The sequence below is a fragment of the Benincasa hispida genome, chromosome 8 (assembly GCF_009727055.1).
Source record: "Benincasa hispida cultivar B227 chromosome 8, ASM972705v1, whole genome shotgun sequence".
NCBI classification, from domain to species: domain Eukaryota; kingdom Viridiplantae; phylum Streptophyta; class Magnoliopsida; order Cucurbitales; family Cucurbitaceae; genus Benincasa; species Benincasa hispida.
In genome coordinates, this window is record NC_052356.1 from 38,551,207 (window position 1) to 38,572,472 (window position 21,266).

At 35.2% G+C, this 21,266-nt stretch overlaps 1 long non-coding RNA gene across 3 annotated transcripts; it reads left to right on the forward strand.

Annotated features, from left to right (window-relative positions):
- Positions 1-6: 6 nt before the first annotated feature.
- On the forward strand, positions 7-1,805 carry LOC120082632. 3 transcript variants are annotated; one of them, XR_005483233.1, is made up of 4 exons: positions 7-261; positions 348-420; positions 541-635; positions 721-1,805. It is a non-coding gene; the product is annotated as an uncharacterized LOC120082632 (long non-coding RNA). The 3 variants fall into 3 exon arrangements; XR_005483232.1 differs by having other exon boundaries at positions 7-245; positions 530-635; XR_005483231.1 differs by having other exon boundaries at positions 7-245.
- The last annotated feature ends 19,461 nt before the right edge of the window (positions 1,806-21,266 follow it).

A 21,266-nucleotide genomic window follows, 5' to 3' on the forward strand; every position in this document is an offset into this window, starting at 1 on the left:
ATCGTTGCAGAGCTCAGCCCCGCCCTCCGGATCCGCACGTCCGCTGCCGTTTCACATTCGCTTCAGCTGCAGACTCGCGCGACCAGAAACCCAGCCTCGTTCGCCGCTTCAGCCGTCGTCTCACGTTCGCTCCAGTTGCGGACTCGCGTGACCAGAAACCCAGCTTCGTTCGCCGCTCGTCCAGCCTGCTATCCGAGCCTAGCTGCCTTCCTCCACTGTCGTTCGTTGGATTTCGACGAATGTTGGTAAGTTTTGAGTGAGGTCAGTTGAGTTTTGAAGGTTTTGGGTTGCCCATTAAAATTGTGGATTTTTCCTTTTTGTTGATACCGATTATATTTGGGATTTAGATCCAAGACTGGGGTACTTCAGAGTGCGCAACGTGTTGCCTAGTGGATTCGAGTTCGTTCGGCAAGTAGTTTGGTAAGCGTTATGATCCTTGTTGTTGGTTGTTGGGTACCCATTGATTATTGGACTTGTTGGTTGTTGGGTACCCATTGATTATTGGACTAAAGGATGGTTTAATTTTAAGTATTCTTGAAGGTTCCAAGTCGTCATCCATTGAATTTTAAAATCTGCTAAGAGGAGATTTTGGAGTCGAAATCTTGTGAGTGTTTGTGGAGCAAGTTTCGTTTTGGGTAAGTTAATTGGTGATCATTGGATGCAATTTGTATATTTGGATCCTGGTTCCAAGACTGAAATTTAGTATTATGTCTGTATTAGGGGACTTAATTCAAGATTTATTTTGTTGAAGAGCATTAGCTTGGACTAATATCTGGACTTGACTTCGAGGTAAGTAATCTTATCACTGGAACTGCCCACGGGCCAGGATTTAGTTGTATGCTAGAATGGTGAGTATATGTTATGGTAAATTGTTAGCATGTTGATTGATAGTATGACCTGAATCAAAGTATGTTCTGGTACGAGTACTGAATTGTTTAAATACACGCCTAAGCACTTGATCGTTAGTATGTGATGGTATGTGTTTTCATATGTCGACGTCATATCTGCTGGTGTGAGGCATATTTGTATGTTGTAGAATTATGATGTAAGGTCTACATGAATGTTGTATAATGTGTTGTTGAGGATTATGTGTATGTGATATAGCTATGGTACCAAGGATTTCATGTATGTTTTAGAATTGTACGGTGTTGATTCTTTGAACGTTGAGACTATGTGAATATCCTCATTGATTAGTTAGATGCTCACCAAGTTTGTGTTTTCCTTCGGGATTCACCAGTTTTTATGTTTTCCTTCGGGATTCACCAGTTTTGTGTTTCCTTCGAGATTCACTAGTTTGTTGTTCCTTCGAGATTCACCAGTTTTTGTGTTTCCTTCGGGATTCACCAGTTTTTTGTTTCCTCCGGGATTCACCAGTTTTGTGGTTCCTCCGGGAATTCACCAGTTTTTGTGGCATACTTAACTATAATAGAATAGGACTCAGTTTCTTGTTTGTTCCATTTGTTTATGTGCCATAGGTGGGTATCTAGAGGACATAGATGCCTAGCCTGACCCCAGTGGTGGGGTTACTTACTGAGTATTTCATGCTCATTCTTTCCTATGTTGATGTTTCAAGTAAGGGTAGAGATGCACCGACGATGGCGCAGCGGAATTCGTGACCGTGCCACTGGGACTAGATTTTACGCTTCCGCATCATGACATTTATAGTCCTTATATTTTTCTCTTAATGTTTAGTTTTACTATCTTAAACTTATTATTAAGGATTATGTCTTTTGTATACTTTTAATAGTCTTTACGAATTATGGGTACCCTATTATTGTCTTTTTTAACAATTGCATTTAAAAATGTCTTTTGAACTTCTCTTGTTTTAATTAGCATTTATTGCAAATAACTTAGCGTCATTTTAAATTCTTTGCATGCATTTATTTTAGTAACGGTCGTCGTTACACTCGACATTTATGTCCTCTAGATATGCACCTCTGATGAAACATATACACTGCTCTAGTCCTTATGGGACACATATTCACATGAAACAAGAAGGAGACTGAGTCTTATCCTACTATAGTTAAATATGCCCACTACCTCTAGTGAATCCCGAAAGAGACACAAACTGGTGAATCTCGAAGGAAACATAAACTGGTGAATCCCGAAGGAAACACAAAATCTAATGGACATCTAACTAATCAGTAAGGACATTTGCATAGTCTCAACATCATAATCATCACTGTACGAATCTATGACATACATATAAACTTCAACATCGTGGCTCTACAACATATACATATACCTCAACATCATGGTTTTACAACATACATGTATACCATCAAATACAACCATGGAAGCATATATCATCTCATACTAGCATTCAAATGTCTATGTGCATAAATAAATAATTCGGATCTCGTAACAGAACATACTTTAATCATATTATACTATCAATCTTTCATGCTGTCATTTTGCCATAACCTTCGTTTAACATACTAGTATACATCTAATGCCTGGCCCATAGGCAGTTCCAGTAATAAGATTACTTACCTTGATATTAGGTCGAAACAAAAAGCAATTGAATTTTTGTGAAATTCTTGAATCCTTAATCAAGCCTAAACATAAACCAAGCTTTAAAATTAATAGTTAAGGCCAAATTCCAAACACCCAAATATTACAAAATATTTTCAGATAACCTTACCTAATGTGTGGTCCAATTCGAATTCACATTCCAAACCTCCAATTTTAAGCCCAAATAATTAGCAAACCAAACTCTTCTTCATCTTGAATGAAATTTTTGAATCAACCCCCTAATCATAATTTGAAATAAGGCTTACATGATTAAATCTTGAATCAAATACATACTTCACTACTAATGTCTCAAATAAATTATCTATATGTAGCTTCGTAAAAAAAAATCACTTCCAAATGACTTCACCGAAATTTCTCAACAATCAAAATTAATCCATAAGAGGGTAATCAAAGCATAAAACTTACCAAAACAAACTCCAACTTCACTAAACAATACCTCAATACCTTCACAAACTTAAATCCAAAGTTGAAACACAATGGGTATCAACCAATTGATGCCAAAAGTAAATGAGTATTCAAGAATCAACCAAAAACAAACCCAAACGATAGAAATTTTACCCAAATCGATAGATCCAGTGACGACAAAAGCGAACGACGCTTGAGCAGTGGTGGATGGAGGTCATGAAGAAGAAACTAACACGGTGGCTTTGGGCGGCGTCGGACGGGCTCACGAACGTGAGGAAGAAAAAGGGTGTGGGGTTTGAATTTTTATAAAAAAAACAACAACAACAACAATAATAATAAAACAAAAAAAGGAAATAAATATAATTACATTTAATTCCTTTCCGTTTAATACTATTAAATTCCTTTTCGTTTCAAAAGAAAATTAATTCCTACCATTAATTTCCAATTTGAATTTCAAATTGAATAATTTCACGCTAACAATTAAATTTTCGCACTTACACTTGAATTCCAAAAATGCCCTTCAACTAATAACAATTACTGAAATTCTAAATAATAAAGTTACTGAAATTACATTATCACTAAAAGAATGTGTGGGGTGTTACATTCTTCCCTCCTCAAAGAACTTTCGTCCTTGAAAGTTCATTCTTAAAAAAAACTCCGGGGGTGTTACATTCTTCCCTCCTTAAAGAACTTTCGTCCTCGAAAGTTCATTCTTGAAAAATCTCCAGGTACTAGGCCTTCATCTCATACTGTCGCTCCCAGATAGCTTCCTTGAACTGGTGATTCTGCCACATGACTTTCACAAAAGCAATTTTCCGGCGGCGCAATGTTTTTCCTCTCTAGCGAGGATCTCTATAGGCTTCTCCTCGTAGCTCAAGTTGTCATTCAATTGTAAGGGCTCGTAGTCAACTACATGGGACGGATCTGTCACATACTTGCTTAGCATCGAAACATGGAAGACATTATGAATTGAAGACAGTTCTGGGGGCAATGCCAAATGGTAAGCTACGGGGCCAACTCGTTCCAGGACCTCGAAAGGTCCAATGAATCTTGGACTCAACTTTCTTTTCCTGCCAAACTTCAGAATACCTTTTATAGGTACCACCCTTAAGAACACTTTGTCACCATTCTCAAATTTCAGGTCCTTACATTTCACATTGGCATAGCTTTTCTGTCTACTCTAAGCTATTTGCATACAAGCTCTGATTTTCTGTATTGCCTCATTCGTGGTCTGCGCTAGCTCAGGACCTAGCGACTTCCTCTCACCAACCTCACCCCGGCATACTGGAGACTTGCAACTCTTTCCATATAGGGCTTGAAATGGCAATGTGCCAATGGCAGTCTGATAGCTATTATTATATGCGAATTCCATTAAATGCAATCGAGAGTCCTAACTCCCTAAAAACTCTAGTGCGCACTGTGCACAACATATCTTCCAATATCTGGTTCAGATGTTCTATTTGACCATTAGTCTATGGGTGAAAAATTGTACCAAAATCTAATAGAGTACCCAATGCTAACTGGAGACTTTTCAAAAAAACTAGATGCAAAATGAGGGTCATCATTTGACATAGCTAAAACTAGTACCAAAAAAGGTGTAACAACCCCTTCCATAAATAACTATGAAACTTAAGATGTTGAAAATCTGCAATAGTTCTACACGTCCGAGCTGAGAAGTGTGAAAACAGTCATGAAGTTAAGAAAGTCTTATATACTAAAAATATATATCTGAGTCAACCATGTCACGGGGAAAACTTCATATGTGCAGTGAAGAAACTGGTCAATACTATATAATGCGTCATCTGAAGATACGTACCAGAACAAATCTAGTCAACTGAAAATTGCATCTACTCTAGAAGTGCCAACTGTGATGTCTTTCCTAGGGTCTACATGTCTGAGAATAACTCTGTCTAATTAAGTCTCACATTCATGAGAAACTCATCATGAGGCTATATGTTGTCATGAGCTATAAAACTTGTTTGAGCCATCCTCATATTATTCTTTAGGCTTGAAACAATCACATATCATTACTTAGACCTTGCTGCGAACGAGTCCAGAATTCCCCCGAAAATGAGGTTTTAAAGTCTCTGGATGCTAAAGCATAAGTTAATTGATAACACATTTTCATAACCTCGTAATAACCGTAATTGATCTTTAAAGTCTTTTTTTTTTTTTTTAACGATAAAACCTTCTTGATTCATAAGTCCTAGCTTGGATTACTCATACTCCCTAAAGCTAGTTAACTCAATGCCCATGCAAGAGAATACATGCTATCTTGTAATGCTCCAAACCCACTTTTAGTAACTTCTTACTATCAACTCAACTTTATTGCCAAGTCTATCCCTTATACCAATGGTTATATTGGAAGATCCAACTTACTTTTGTGCATATACCATTATTGTCTACCTCGAGTTGGATTATTTTCTTTTCTCAATCAAATTGATGGTCTTGCTAGTTCATGTTTCCAACACTTGCACACAAAGTCAAAATCCCTTAAATCTTACTAATGCCCTTAATGTTTTACGTCTTAACTAATGAAGCTTCAACATACCATATCAATACTAGTAACTCCATTTTAACTTATCCCTTCTCAACCTTCTATTTCGGTAATAGATTCTTATGTTAAAACAAAGTTCCATACCAATCACCTACATAAGCTATCTTTCCATCTAACACATATTGTCCTAAAGTTCCACATGATAATGAGGTATTCTTCTTTTACACCAAAACAAATACCTTGTAACCCCTCATATCCTGCCTCCAAACCATACTTAACTAGGTGTATTGAACACATTAAATTCCTTTCTCTTTCCAAAAAGTAAACTTCATTGGATACTTCTCTCTCCTTTACACTTATCTTTGATAAAACCACTAAATTCAAGACACTTTTTTTTTCACTGTCCAATTGGAACATAATCTCTTTACTAACTTATATTTTACTTAACTCCTCTATAAGTCTTATCTTTCTCACTAAGAATTTCCATCTCGTAGAATTCTCCTTTGCCGATTTGCATACTTTTAAACTCCAAAAGACTTTTGTTTCTTCAAATTTGCGTAACTTAGATCTCCTCATCACAATAAGGTGCAGGGTTTAGTCTAGGTATACTAAAATAATCCTTCAACCTAAACAAATAACACCTTGCTTTAACCTCTTTAAGCTCAAGGTCATGTCCAACTATTTCAGCTTCCTTTAATGACATCTACTTCGCCAGATATTCCAAAAGAATCCTTCATATCATTACACATACTTTACCTAGTCCATCAAATCGTAGTATTACCCAAATGATTATGACTTATGAATCATTTCTAAAATTCTTCTCAAAATGTTGGGTTCTTAATACCTCAAAACCTTCAATAAATTTATAAACTCTTTTTCTTTTCCTCCTTATTCATAAAATAACTTTTAACCTTATACTTGAGTACTGGCCTGTGTATTTATACTACCACTGATTGCACTATCCAACACAAAAACATAACATTAGTCCTTGATCAATTCTTGTATTGACAATTTTATTCTTTGGCTTAAACATTTAAATACCTTCATTCCCAAATTGTCATAACTCTACATAGTTTTATCAACCTTTAACATTGCTGAACTAAGGTATATATTTATTCGTTTCTAACATAATTTCCATGAGATTAACTAGTGCCAAGTGACCTCATAATTTACTATATTTTATTTTTCTCCTTTTGTAGTGTCGTACCTGATAATCCTCTTATAATAACTTCTAACGAGTCACTGACCTAGCATTAGAACATAACTGGTGCATTTAAGCTAAACAAATATTTTAATGCACAACTACCGTAAAACTTGTAATTGATAAGATGTACCTGGCGATGATGAGGAATCCGTTCATAGGCAGAGACAATCTAGACTTACATAGTAAGTCAGTCTACAAAACACAAAATATGGGCTCTGATACCAACTGTAATGACCCGACCCCCTAGGACTTAAGTTAGGCCATTACTAAAATACATGCATGCATGAGACTTAAAACGACACTCCTTTATGATGAAATAAATGCTAAATAGATAAGAGGAGTTTAAAAGTCCTTTATTAAATGCAAATGTTAAAAACAATAATAGGGTACCCATAAATAATAAGGTTAATAAATAAATATGAAAAACAATTCTTAATAATAAGTTTCAAACATCAAAACTAAACATTAAGAGAAACATGAAAAGAACTCTAAATCTAATGATGCGGAAGCGTAAAGACTAGTCCCAGTGGCTCGATCACGAATTCTGCTTGTCCATCACTGATACATCTCTACCCTTACCTGAAACAACAACATGAGAAAGAATGAGTATAAAATACTTAGTAAGTAACACCACTACTGGAGTCAGACTAGACATCTATGTCCTTTAGATACCCACCTCTGGTGAAACATATACACTGCTCTATTCCTCATGGGACACATATTCACATGAAACAAAAAGGAGACCGAGTCCTATCCTACTGTAGTTAAGTATGCCTACTACCTCTGGTGAATCCCGAAGGAGACACAAACTGGTGAGTCCTGAAGGAAACACAAACTGGTGAGTCAGGAAACACAAACTGGTGAGTCCCGAAGGAAACACAAACTGGTGAGTCCCGAAGGAAACACAAACTGGTGAGTCCCGGATGAAACACAAACTGGTGAATCCCAAAGGAAACACAAAATCTAATGGGCATTTAACTAATCAATAAGGATATTTGCACAGTCTCAACATCATAATCATCACTGTACGAATCTATGACATACATATAAACCTCAACATCATGGCTCTACAACATACACATATACCTCAACATCATGGTTTTACAACATACATGTATGCCTCAACATCATCAGATCAAATACAACTATGGAAGCACATACCATCTCATACTAGCATTCAAGTGTCTATGTGCATAAATAAATAATTTGGATCTCGTAACAGAACATACTTTAATCATGTTATACTATCAATCTTTCATGCTGTCATTCTGCTATAACCTTCATTTAACATGCTAGCATACATTTAATGCCTTGCCTGTGGGCAGTTCCAGTATTAAAACTACTTACCTTGATATTAGGTCGAACCAAAAAGCAATTGAATCTTTGTGAAATTCTTGAATCTTTAATCAAATCTAAACATAAACCAAGCTTTAAAATTAATAGTTAAGGCCAAATTCCATACACCCAAATATTACAAAATATTTATAGATAATCTTACCCAAGGTGTAGTCCAATACGAATTCACCTTCCAAACCTCCAATTTTAAGCCTAAATAATTAGCAAACCAAACTCTTCTTCATCTTGAATGAAATTCTTGAATCAACTCCCTAATCATAATTTGAAATAAGGCTTACATGATTAAAGCTTGAATCAAATACATACTTCACTACCAATGTCTCAAATAAATTATCCATATGTAGCTTCGAAAAAAAAAAAAATACTTCCAAACGACTTTACCGAAATTTCTCAACAACCAAAATTAATTCACAAGAGGGTAATCAAAGCATAAAACTTACCAAAACTCGCTAAAACAAACTCTAAGTTCACCTCAATACCTTCACAAACTTGAATCCAAAGTTGAAACACAATGGGTATCAACCAATTGATGCCAAAAGTAAATGAGTATTCAAGAATCAACCGAAAACAAACCTAAACGGCAGAAATCTTACCCAAATCGATAGATCCAGTGACGGCAAAAGCGAACGACGNAACCTAAACGGCAGAAATCTTACCCAAATCGATAGATCCAGTGACGGCAAAAGCGAACGACGCTTGAGTAGTAGTGGACGGAGGTCATGAAGAAGGAACTGACGCGGCGGCTTTGGGCGGCATTGGACGGGTTCACGAACGTGAGGAAGAAAATGGGGTGGGGTTTGACTTTTTATAAAAAAAACAATAATAATAAAATAATAAAACGAAAAAGGAAATAAATATAATTACATTTAATTCCTTTCCTTTTTATACTATTAAATTTCTTTCTATTTAAAAAAAAAAAACTAATTCCTACCATTAATTTCCAATTTGAATTTCAAATTGAATAATTTCAAGCCAACAATTAAATTCCCGCACTTACACTTGAATTCCAAAAATGCCCTCCAACTAATAACAATTACTGAAATTATATTATTACTAAAAAAATATGTGGGGTGTTACATTCTTCTCTCCTCAAAGAAATTTCGTCCTTGAAAGTTCATTATGCTGGTGTTACAAGTTTATTACTGAAATTATATTATTACGAGAACGGAGGAATTTGGATCTCGTAACAGAACATACTTTAATCATTTTCTCTCCCATTTGAAGCCTTGAAAGCTCCCGATCACTTTTAATAGCTCCAAATTAAACTTGACAGCCCATAATGCTTTAGAATGCAAGATTTGCTCAAGAATCTAGAATTATAATCATTTGAGTATATTAAACATAAAAACCAAGATAGATTAAAGCCATAAAAGTAGCTCTTTTGGAGAGCTATCAGACACCCCAAAACCTAAACTTTGCTCGTCTCGAGCAAGGCAAAACAAAATATAGGTATGAATCATGTGATGCAAATGAGCGACTCTAATCTCAAGGCTAAAGATAACAAACTACACAAAGATAGGGTCATTTAAATGCATGCACTAAATCAAGAAATTTAAAACTAATTCTCTATCCCCTACATGTGTGTGTGCCTCCAATCCTATCTAGGTCTTTACTAGCCCAGGAAGGTTTTATTCGGTCCTTAACTTGTTTTTCCCCTACTCTGGCTCGGAGGATCAAGTATTAAGCTTCCTAGACCCAAGGTGGCAATCTAAAACTTAAGGGAACCAAAATTTATTCTACTTTTTTTTCTTTTTCTTTTTCTTTTTCTTTTACATTTTTCTTACTTTACACAAAAGAGGAAGCCTTATCCAGACTATGCCACCTTCGTTTTGGCTTGGCCAAACGGGTTACGTGGAAGATATCCAACTATAAGAAATATATCCTTTAAAGGTGTCGAAGCTTACTCATTCCTCAAGATGCTAGTCTCTGTCGGCAACTTGTTGGTAGCGTTATTTATCTGACAGTAACTCGTCTAGACATTGCATATATAGTTCATACTGTTAGCCAATTCATGGCTGCTCCATAGAACCATCATTTTACCGCCGGTCTCCGAATCCTTCAATATGCCAATGATACTTTAAGGCATGGACTTCAATTCTCTTTGCAGTCATCCTTGATGTTATTTGGCTACTCTGATGCTGATTGGAATGATGATCCTATTGATAAACGCTCTACCACAGGTTACTAGTTTTACCTAGGTGATTCTCTCATTTCTTAGTGGAGTAAGAAATAAAGTGTTGTCCCTCTTTCTAGTATTGAATCTAAATTTCACCCTCTGACTGATGCTACTTCAGAATTATTATGGCTCCACTGGTTTCTTGCTGATATGGGAGTCCCTTAATAGTCAGTAACTATCCTTCACCGTGACAGTCGTAATGTCATCCAGATTGCTGAAAATGATGTCTTTCATGAACGTACCAAACATATTGAAAATGACTATCACTTTGTCTGTCATTATCTTCAGAGTAAAACTTTCCTTTTACGATCTATTTCCACTATCAACCAACCAGCTGATATTTTCACCAAAGCTTTGTCATCTGAATGATTCCACAAGTTGTTTAACAAAATCAAGTTAGTTTCTTCTCTGTCGCCTTAAGTTTGAGGGAGGGTATGAACGTGTATTGTGGTAAATTAGGTAAATTAGAGAGATATTTTAGGTCCTATATTTAGTTTTACTTCATTGTATTTAATCCTCTATACTCTACCGAAAAAAAATATACTTTTGATTAATAAATCATTCAAATGTTAATAATTGGGATTTTTTTCTCTCTCGTGCATTGCTTGGCAATGCCAAAGTCTGAGATTTTGGGACAAAACTCATTGTCCAATAGAATATTGTATGGTTTGATGTCAAAATCCAAAATCCTTGTGCTACAACCGTGATGCAAGTACTATAAGCCTCGAGCCACACCAGTAGCAATCCTATACAATGTGTTCAATTCCAACTCCGCACCATTCTTCAACACTGTATGGGATATATACTTATCCAAGCACCAATTGGGCATATATTCATGAATCAAAACTCTTTTATCTGCTCATAGAAAAAACCTAAGAGTGTGACTATGTTTACATGTGAAGTCTTAATGATGCTAACCACTTCGTTGATAAAATCATGACCCTTTTCTCTGGGATCATTCAAAAGTTTTACAGCCACATTGCGACCATCTAATAGCTTTCCTTTGTAGACTGTGTTGAATCCTCCCTGGCCAAGCTTGTTTTTAAAGGAATGCGTGATTTTCTTCAACTTGGAGTAACTATATCTCTTGGGTGTTTGTGTGGAGTATCTCTTGATAATTTCTTCGACTTCGTCTTTATTTGATATATGTTTCCTTATGTAATAGATGAATATGATGATGAAGATTATCAAAATGATGCTTCCTGAAGCAATTGCAACTGCAGCATAGATTTAAATTTAATATGCTCAATGATTTAGTAGAGCAATTAGCCACGCAATGGACAAATCATAGTGAATGCTGTTAGATTATGTAATTAGTTAGACTTAATTTAGATTTGTAGTTTGAATTAGGTTTGTTTTATTTACTTAGATTTGAATTGTGTTATTAGATTTATTTTTGATTATTATAACTAGACGTGTTATGTTTTTTTCAAGTACAATTGGGAGGTGGGGATTTAAACCAAGAACCTTTTGATCCTTAATATATACAAATACTAGTTGAGCTAAGTTCTTATTAACACTAGATCTGTTATATTTTTATTTCATTATTCAATTATAATGAATGAAATATGTAGATGTTCTCTCTTGCAAAGTTTAATAGCTTGTTCCGAAACTTCATGATATTTTAAGATGGCTAGATTTTATAGAATTTAGATGTAAATTACTTATTTAATTTTCTCATATTTTACTTTTCAATTTAACAAATTTAAAAGATTATATTAGCTTCTAAACTTTTTTTTTCTCTTAAAAAGTTTTAGATACATTCATTTAAAAATTTTTTTTTGTTCAAATGAGTAAAAAATTTAAAAGCATTCTCGAATTTCAAATTACTGAATTTAAAATCATTTTTTTCGACTTTCTCGAATAGGATAACGGATGGTACAAAAGAAATAGTAACATAAATAACTTATAATTAGATATTACTTTTTGGGAAATTATTTCAAATGAACTGTTGAAAATATTTACAAAATATAGTAAAATTTCGAAACTATGAATGATAGACGTTGATAGACATTGATGGACTTCTATCAGTGTCTAACAATGTCACTGTTAGACACTGATAGAAGTTTAACACTTTCTATCAGCGTCTATCATTGATAGTTCTAAAATTTTGCTATATTTTATACATATTTTGGTTCATTGTTCTATATTAAAAAAAAAAAAAAAAAACCCTTACTTTTTTGTGTAAGATAAAAGTCTCAAGTAACTTTGAGTAATACTTTCTTTGACACTTTCCTGCAAAAGAAAACATCGAGCGGGATCAATATTTTGAAGTGATTGAATAAAAATATCAAATTAGAGATAAAAATACCTTTTAGTCCTTATATTTGGATGTTATTTTTATTTGGTCCTTCAATTCAATCACACTTTTAAGTTCTTAGTTTTTTTTCTATTTGGTAACTAGGTTTTTCTATATTTTACAACTTTTTATTTTTAACTGTTCGTTAATGCTTAAATCGGTCGTCTTAGATGTTAGCTTTCAATTAATTAATTTAAAATAATCATAGAATAAAATTTAAAGAATAATTTTAGTGTACAACAAAATTGATTGTCATATTTACAAATATGTCACCAAATAAAATAATTTAGTCTATTACTCTTATACCATTTATATAGTCAATTGATAGACTATTTACAGTATATTAAAGTGTATTTAGCCCAAGGAGTTGGAAAGTAAGAGTTAGGAAATAAAAATTGTGAACTCCACTTGTTGTTTGGCCTAAGAAGTTTATGGGTCCACTATAAAAAACATTAACTTTACATGTGAGTTTCAGGAATTCACGACTCCCTAGACTTCATAACTCTTTGAACCTCTATTTTGACAAACTTTTTTTTTTTGGCTAATAGACGATTTATACCTTTATTATATATATATATATATCATCTAAAAATGATTTAGGAAAAGAAAACATTGTTAAAAACTAAAAATCAAATAGTTTAGGCCTTGTTTGATAATCATTTGATTTTTGATTTTTTATTAAAACATAAGCCAAATTTTAAAAACTAAAAAAAAAAATAGTTTTTAAAAACTTGTTTTTTGTTATTGGAATTTGGCTAAGAATTGATCAACCATTATACTCAAGAAATAGATTTGATTTAAAAAAAAAAAATCGAAATGGTTATCTAATAGAATCTCAATCATGGAAGGAAAAAGAGGAGGTACCAACTAGATTCAGAACTAGGAACAACCCTGCAGACATAAGGTTGCACATCTCCACTTCCACAAAAGCAGTAAAATCTATGCGTCAAATTTCCTCCACACGTGCCACTAATCCTCACATCACTCGTAAGCTACTATATACAAATCCTCGTATTCCACTTCGAACCCTTCCCTCACAGCCTTCTCCACCATCATCTTTTTGTTTTTTTTTCCTTTCTTTCGACCTTATTTTTGTAACTTCCATTTCCATGTTCGTGAAACATGTTTCAAAATATACACTTAAATCCATCGCCTCCGATTCTAGAGCATAACTCCTTCTTCTATTTGTTGTTTCCCTAATTTTTTTGTACGAATGACCTTCTCCCATGCGTCTTTATGTTTTTTAACTCGCCACCCCACTATCTTATGAAGTATAACCTTTTGCTTATGTCAAAGGGCACTTTCAGCCTTTTCAACGAATTCGCACTTTAGATGAGATCTCTAACCCAACGCCTTTTTCAAAACCCGAACCTGATGCTATCATAATAATGTGACAAAGAAATTTTAGGGGAGACTTGACAGCCTAATGATATCGGGTTGGGGATGAACTCATCAGCCCGATTGCTTTTCCAAGATCCTATTCCAATTTCAAACATGAAACGTGGGTAATAAAATCCAAAACTTGAATGACATTACCCATGACATCGCGATAATGGTGCACATCTCAGCTCGACGGTGCCTTTTTCGAAGCCCTAACCCAATTGCAACTGTGGTGCCGAACATGGTCATTGTTTCTGACCGCCACATTAGTATATCGAATGTAGAGAATCGAGTCTTCTCCAACACATTCCATGCATTGTGTACTTACCACCTAAAAAATAACGTAGCAACGCACTTCAAATATAGTACAATTCTGAAGTGTTTCAATGATTCAGCGAGGGCATACAGACTATCCAAATTCAACAGGTACTAGGAGAAACTACGTGGATTCAAGAACAGGGCTGTAATGCAGTACCTAGAGAACGTTGGCTTTGAGCGATGGACCAGGGTCATCGATCTTCAAGACAGTATGACAGTATGACAGTATGACAACACTGTGGAGTGCTTCAATGCACTTACAACTAAGGCTAGACTCTTACCAATCATATTATTGTTGGAATTTATTAGGGACAAGCTCCAGGAATGGTTTTTCAAATACATAACCGAATGGTCCACAAGTACGTCCTTATATTCAGATTACGCCAAAAAATAGGTGGCTAAGGAATTCAAGAGTGGTAGGTGGTACCAAGTAAGCTCAATTGACTGTCATACGTTCATCGTGAAGGACGGTCACTTGGATGGTGTCGCCAATTTAAACACCCATCAGTACATATGCAAACAGTTCGACTACTTAGAGATTCCATGCTCACATGCAATAGTTGCTACAAGGTCGAGGAACATTAACCCCTACACACTTTGTAATCAAATTTATAGCGTGGAATCACTAATCCTAGCATACGCAGAACAAATATTCCCAATCAAACATTATTTTAAGTGGAGGAAACCACCAGGCTACATAGAATGTGTTATCCTACCACCAAAAATAGCAATCAATGTTGGTAGGCCACGTGTTAACAAAATTCCATCTATTGGAGAACACCTTCCAACCCAAAGGTGCCCAAGGTGTAGAAATCAAGGACACAATCAGACAACATGCAACCAGCCATTATTAAGCAATATAAGTAGTGACAGGTGGAGATAGAGTTAATGTACATACTATATTTGATTTGGATTATGCTTTTTTCATTATGATTAATAAACTTGAATTTCGGGCCTTTTATTTATTATCAGGTTAAGGCTTTAGAAAAGGCATTGTTGGGCTGAGATGTTCACCCTTATTGCTATGTCATGGGTAATGTCATCTGAGTTTTGGATTTTAATGGGGTTTCATATTTGAAATCAGGTTAGGGCTTCAAAAAACAATCGACCCGGTAAGTTCATCCTTAACCTGATATCATTAGGTCGTCGGGTCTCCCCTTAAATTTCTTCATCGCATTTTTATGATAGTAATGGGTTCGGGCTTTGAAAAAGACACCGGACTAGAGATCTTATCCCGAGCGAAAGTTCATTGGAAAGGCTGAAATGCCCTCTAACATAAGCAAAAGGATATAATTCATAAGATAGTGGGGAACGGGTCATAAAACATGAAGGCACGCAGGGCACAAAAAATTGTTGTTTCCCCTTCTGAATCGTACCAAAAACTTAAATAAAATTCGAGTAGGTCTGTGTAGTCATACCAAATGGAAAGGGATTTTTCGAAGAATACACCAACTGACTCTTTCCAATATTGCAATTCTCCTTTGGTATATTGGGATGCAGTAATCGTCGAAGAGGTCTGATCTTGCGATCCTCGTTCTTTGATCTGATTGGCTTATGTTTATTGTAACAAGCCAAATTCCAAGAAATTGCATGTATTTATCTTGATTATTTAGATTTGGATTTTGAACTTTAAAGATTTGGAATTTTTTGATTTCGGTTAAATCAATTCAAATTAAACTTGGTCAAAGATATGAAATTAATACGATTTTTTGGAATAGAATTTCATTTTGGTTTTGGAATGGGTGGATTTCAATTAGATTCTAACTAGAGTTTGATGGAGATTTAAAATCCTATTGGAAACTTAATTATTAGGTTTGAAGTGAAAAAAAAAAATTTATGGTTGATGGGGAAAAGAAATATTTTTGGTTTATATTTTTTGATTGAGGGAAAAAGTTGAGAATTAAGGTTTTAAGAGTTTTTATTTATATAAAGAGGTGCCTCGGTATGCATGCAAAGCAAAGAAAAAGAAAATGAAAGTAAAAGAAGGAAATTCTTTTCATTCTTCATTGAGCAGTACGTGACCTCCCCCCTCCAAGAGGATCCTTGCCAAATGTCGGCTAGTCATGCCACTATTCCCCAGTCGACAATGACCTCCAGACAAAGCCACGCCGCTGCTCGTCGCGTTGCCACTCAGTGTTTTTCCGACCAGCTAACTGCACCGTCTGTAATTCATGCCAACCACGCCGCTCGTGGTTCACACTAGCTGCATCGCGGTTGTTGACCACCCAACTGTGCAAAGCATTGCCGTCCATCACTCATCGGTGCCCTTCGACCGCCATCGTCCGCCAACCTCATTTTTCTAGTCAGAGTTCGTCGGGTTTAGCCATTTGGGGTAAGATATTGGGCGATTTGGGTTGTTTTTTGTTTGATTCCTTAATGCCCATTAAGTTTCTGGGCTAAATCTTATGATTTATTTTGGGCAATTTGGGTTGTTTTTTGTTTGATTCCTTAATGCCCATTAAGTTTTTAGCCTAAATCTTATGATTTTGATTTTAAAATTGAAGGTTTGATGCCTTTGGAGCCGTTGTCCCGTGGTGTTAAGGATCAACTTTGGGCGGTTTTGGTAAATGTAGAAATTGGAGGAATAGAAATATTAATCTCTTTTTTCTCTTATTCAATATGTGCATATAAGATCTTCTTATATAGGAGAAAGACCTTTTATAAATATGGAAAGAATAAAGACAATAGAGGAAAAAATAAACATAAAGACAATAAAGAAAAACATTTCATATACAAATATAGAAATTTCAACAGCCCCTCAAGCTGGTTTGAAGATGTCTTCCATAGCCAGCTTGTCAATCAATCTGTCAAATTGTTTCTTTGGAAAGCCTTTAGTTAGCACATCAGAAATTTTCTCCGATGTAGGAAGATAAGGAATACATATTATTCCTACTTCAATTTTTTCTTTAATAAAATGCTTATCAACCTCAATATGTTTTGTTCTATCGTGTAGAATTGGATTATGGGCAATAGAAATTGCTGCTTTATTGTTGCAATAAATACGTATAGGCATACTCAAAGAAATCTTCAACTCTTCAAGTATCCTTTTGATCCATGAGCCAAGACTCTAAACTCTGCTTCAGCAGTACTTCTGACCACCACATTTTTTTTTACTCCTTCAAGTAACCAAATTTCCTCCAACGAAGGAACAATAACCAGAGGTAGATCTTCTATCTATAGTACTTCCAGCACCATCTATGTCAGTATAGACTTCTATTTGGAAATGATTATTCCTTTTTAATGGAATACCTTTTCCAGAAGACCCTTTAAGATATCTCAAAATTTTGTAGGTCGCTTCAAAATGATTTGGTCTAAGAGCATGCATAAATTGACTAACCACGCTCACAACAAATGCAATATCAGGACGCGTATGAGACAGATAAATTAATCTACCAATAAGCCTCTGATATCGTTCCTTGTCCTTTATTTCTTCTGTTTTTGCTACTTGAAGCTTTATATTAGGTTCAATAGGAGTTTTTGCAGCCTTGCGACCAAGCAAGTCTGTTTCTTTAAGTAAGTCAAGGACATACTTTCTTTGGTTAACAAAGATCTCCCTTTTTTTATCTTGCAAATTCCATTCCTAGGAAATATTTCAACGTTTCCAAGTCCTTAATTTAAAATTCACAAGTCAGTTTTTTCTTAAGATCAGCTAAGCCTGCTTCATCATCACCTGTGAGAATAATATCATCTACATAAACAATCAAAATTGAGATTTTATTATTCTTTGAATGTTTATAAAATAATGTATGATCTGCTTGACTTTGAAGAAATCCATAACTGGACACAACTTTTCCAAAACTTTCAAACCAAGCTCTTTGGGACTGTTTAAAACCATAGAGAGATTTCTTTAATCTGCAAATTTTATTATAGCCAATCTCTTTCTCAAAACCTGGTGGTAAGCTCATAAAGACATCTTTCTAAAGATCACCATTCAAAAAAGCATTTTCACATCAAGTTGGTAAAACGGCCAATCTAAATTAACTACAAGAGACAAAAGAACTCTAATAGAGTTAATTTTTGCAATAGAAGCAAATGTTTCTTGATAATCAACTTCATATGTCTAAATGAATCTTTTAGCTACCAGTCTGGCTTTGTATTTTTCAATACTACCATCAACATGACACTTAATGGCAAACACCCATTTACACCCCACTGTTTTCTTATTCTTAGGTAATTCTACTATTTCCCAAGTTCCATTTTATTTTAGAGCATTCTGGTGCGTTATTTTATTTAGTGGAAATATGGATGATATGCGTTGATGGAATTGCATTGTGCACTCAAGTTTCCCCAGCGAAATTCAAGTGTAAATTCCTCTGAGTTTCCTGGTAAGTCCAGGATCGAACACAGGGACTTGTGAAAATAGATGCGTTGGTGACTTTTATGAAGACTTGCGGTAACTAGTTAAATAAATAAATCTTTGGGTTTGTTGTTTGCGTTCATGAAAATAAATAACGACTGTGGCAGAGTTTGAAAAGAGTTGGTAAATGGAAAATACGATGAATATGCGGTGAACGGGTTGAGAAAAGTTTCGGCTAACACTCCCTAGAATGCGTTCATGCTTTGCAATCATGCAACATGCGTACAATAGTAAACCATCTCTCAACGTGAATGCTACCACTTCTAAGGCTAGTTGGATGCTATAAATATGCGATAAGTCTATAGGGTTTACACATAAACCTCTATCTCTATTTATGCGATGACAACATGACATTCACACAAATATGCGACCACATAATATCATTCCCATTCCTAGGATGCATGCGATGCAAGTTGACAAATGAAGCTTATCTCTAAGTTCCTATCTCTTAATTATGCAAGCCTAATCTTGCTCTTTCGAGTCCAGATTCTAACCTAGCTCTCTCGAGACATTAGGTTCTTTCTTTAGATTCTCTCTCGAGTAACTCTAAAGGGTATTTTGCACAGCATAAAACAAAACAATCGCAAGCAATGAACTTCCTAGGTCATGTCAGCTTAGTTCTTCTCAACCCATTCAACTAGTTTAGCTACTCATGCATATTAAGAGAGTGAGCAGATGTAGAAATAGAACTTCCATTGAATAGATATGAAGATGAAGTACAAAATAACAATGTAAGTATAATAAAGATCCTGGTAGCAATTTCTTGCTGCCAGGCGTTTACACTCTTTCTACTCGTGCTCTAAAGATATTCTCGCTCTCATTAGAGTCAGCCCGCTCTCTGTTCTTACGCCCAAAGGTTCTCTCTCGAGTTGCGCTGGGCGATCTCCGGTGCCACAACTCTTCTTTTGCTCTGCCTTAAAAATGGAAGAAAACTATGAACAGAAGCAACTGGTTAACTCATCAACCGATCAACCCCTTTTCTAAAGAATGCACTTGGTATTTATAGGGCATCAATGGTGAAAGGCGGCTTCTCTCTCCCGGTTGTACAGATGGGACAGCTTTAATTCCTGATTGACGCACCGAATGATTGTTACCGATAAAGCTGAATGTACTTTGTGACCGTTATAGGCTGTCAACTTAATTAGGATTCGACTGTCGCCAGCTTTCTGTCTCATCGCTCTTAATTTGCCTTCACCCAGATGTGTCCACCATGTTGCGCTGACCAAGTTGCGACGATCCTTCTCGGACGAATGTTTGCGACCACGATCAACGCAAAGTCTTGCGATGAAGTTATGCTCGATCGATAATTTCCTATGATCGCAATCTTGCATTGCGTTAACGCATATTCTGCACAAAAATACAAAAATCAATAGTTCTACTACGCTGAACACATGCGACCGCAATATGATAGAATTTATGCTTAATGGATGCAATTTAACATATTCTATCAATGCAATCCATCATTATTTAATAACTTAACACTATGATAACGTGCAGGGTGGTGGATCGAATGAACACTCAACTGCGTCATTTTTGCCCGTTATCATATTCATCTCCTCCATCACTGCTAATTTCCAATTTGGATCATCTAAAGCCTCATGTATATTCTTTGCGACAAACAAGTCATCAATCCTTGATGTGAAAGATCTATGACTATCTGACAATTTTTTATATGACATAAAGTTTGCAATAGGGTGTTTGGTGCAACTGCGAATACTTTTTCTAAGGGCAATGGGAACATCGAGATCAGACATTACTAGAAAAGTACTTTGAGTAGTTGAAGGAGTAGGAATAGAAGAAGAATTACCAGTTTCAGTCGTCGGGGGCTCAGATTGGTCGTGTGAAGGACCAACTATCTTTTCTTGGTTCCCTTGATTGAATTTTCTTCTATTATAAAACTTAAACTCGGGCACTTGATCAATATGATCATTTTGTAATATTTCTCTCCCTGATTGAGAAGTTTCTATACTTGGCATCATAGATCTAGTAACATCTGTATGATTAGGACTGGAAAAAAGAATATAAACATCCCAAAAAATTTCTTCCAAATTTGACTTCTCCCCCTGAAGGGAATTTGGGGAAAATAGGGTTGATTTTCTAAAAAAGACACATTCATACTCACAAACAATTTTTTTTATCAAAGGATCAAAACATTTATAACCTTTTTTTATTTAAAGAGTAACCCACAAAAATGCATTTAACAACTCTATGATCAAGTTTGGACTAGAATTGATCTAGTATGTGAACATACGTAGTACACCCAAAAAATTTAAGGGGTAATTTAGAATACATGCGGGATGTTAGAAATTCTTTTTTAAGGCAATTGATAGGAGTCTTAAAATTCAAGATCTTACTAGGCATTCTATTTATTATTTAGGTAGCTGTAAGAATTGCTTCCCCCCATAGATATTTTGGAACTTGCATAGAAAACATTATAGCACGTGCCACTTCAAGTAAATGCCTATTTTTCTTCCAACAATTCCATTTTGTTGAGGAGTATCTCGACATGTAGACTGATGGATGATACCTTTGTTTTTCAAAAATTCACAAAAAAAAAACTCATTAAAGTACTCGGCTCCATTATCAGAGTGTAAAATGCAGATTTTGGTTTGAAATTGAGTTACAATCATATTGTAAAAATGTTTAAAAATTTCTTTCGACTCAGATTATTTCTACATTAAATAAACCCTAGATAAACGAGTATGATCATCAATAAAAGTAACAAACCATCTTTTTCCA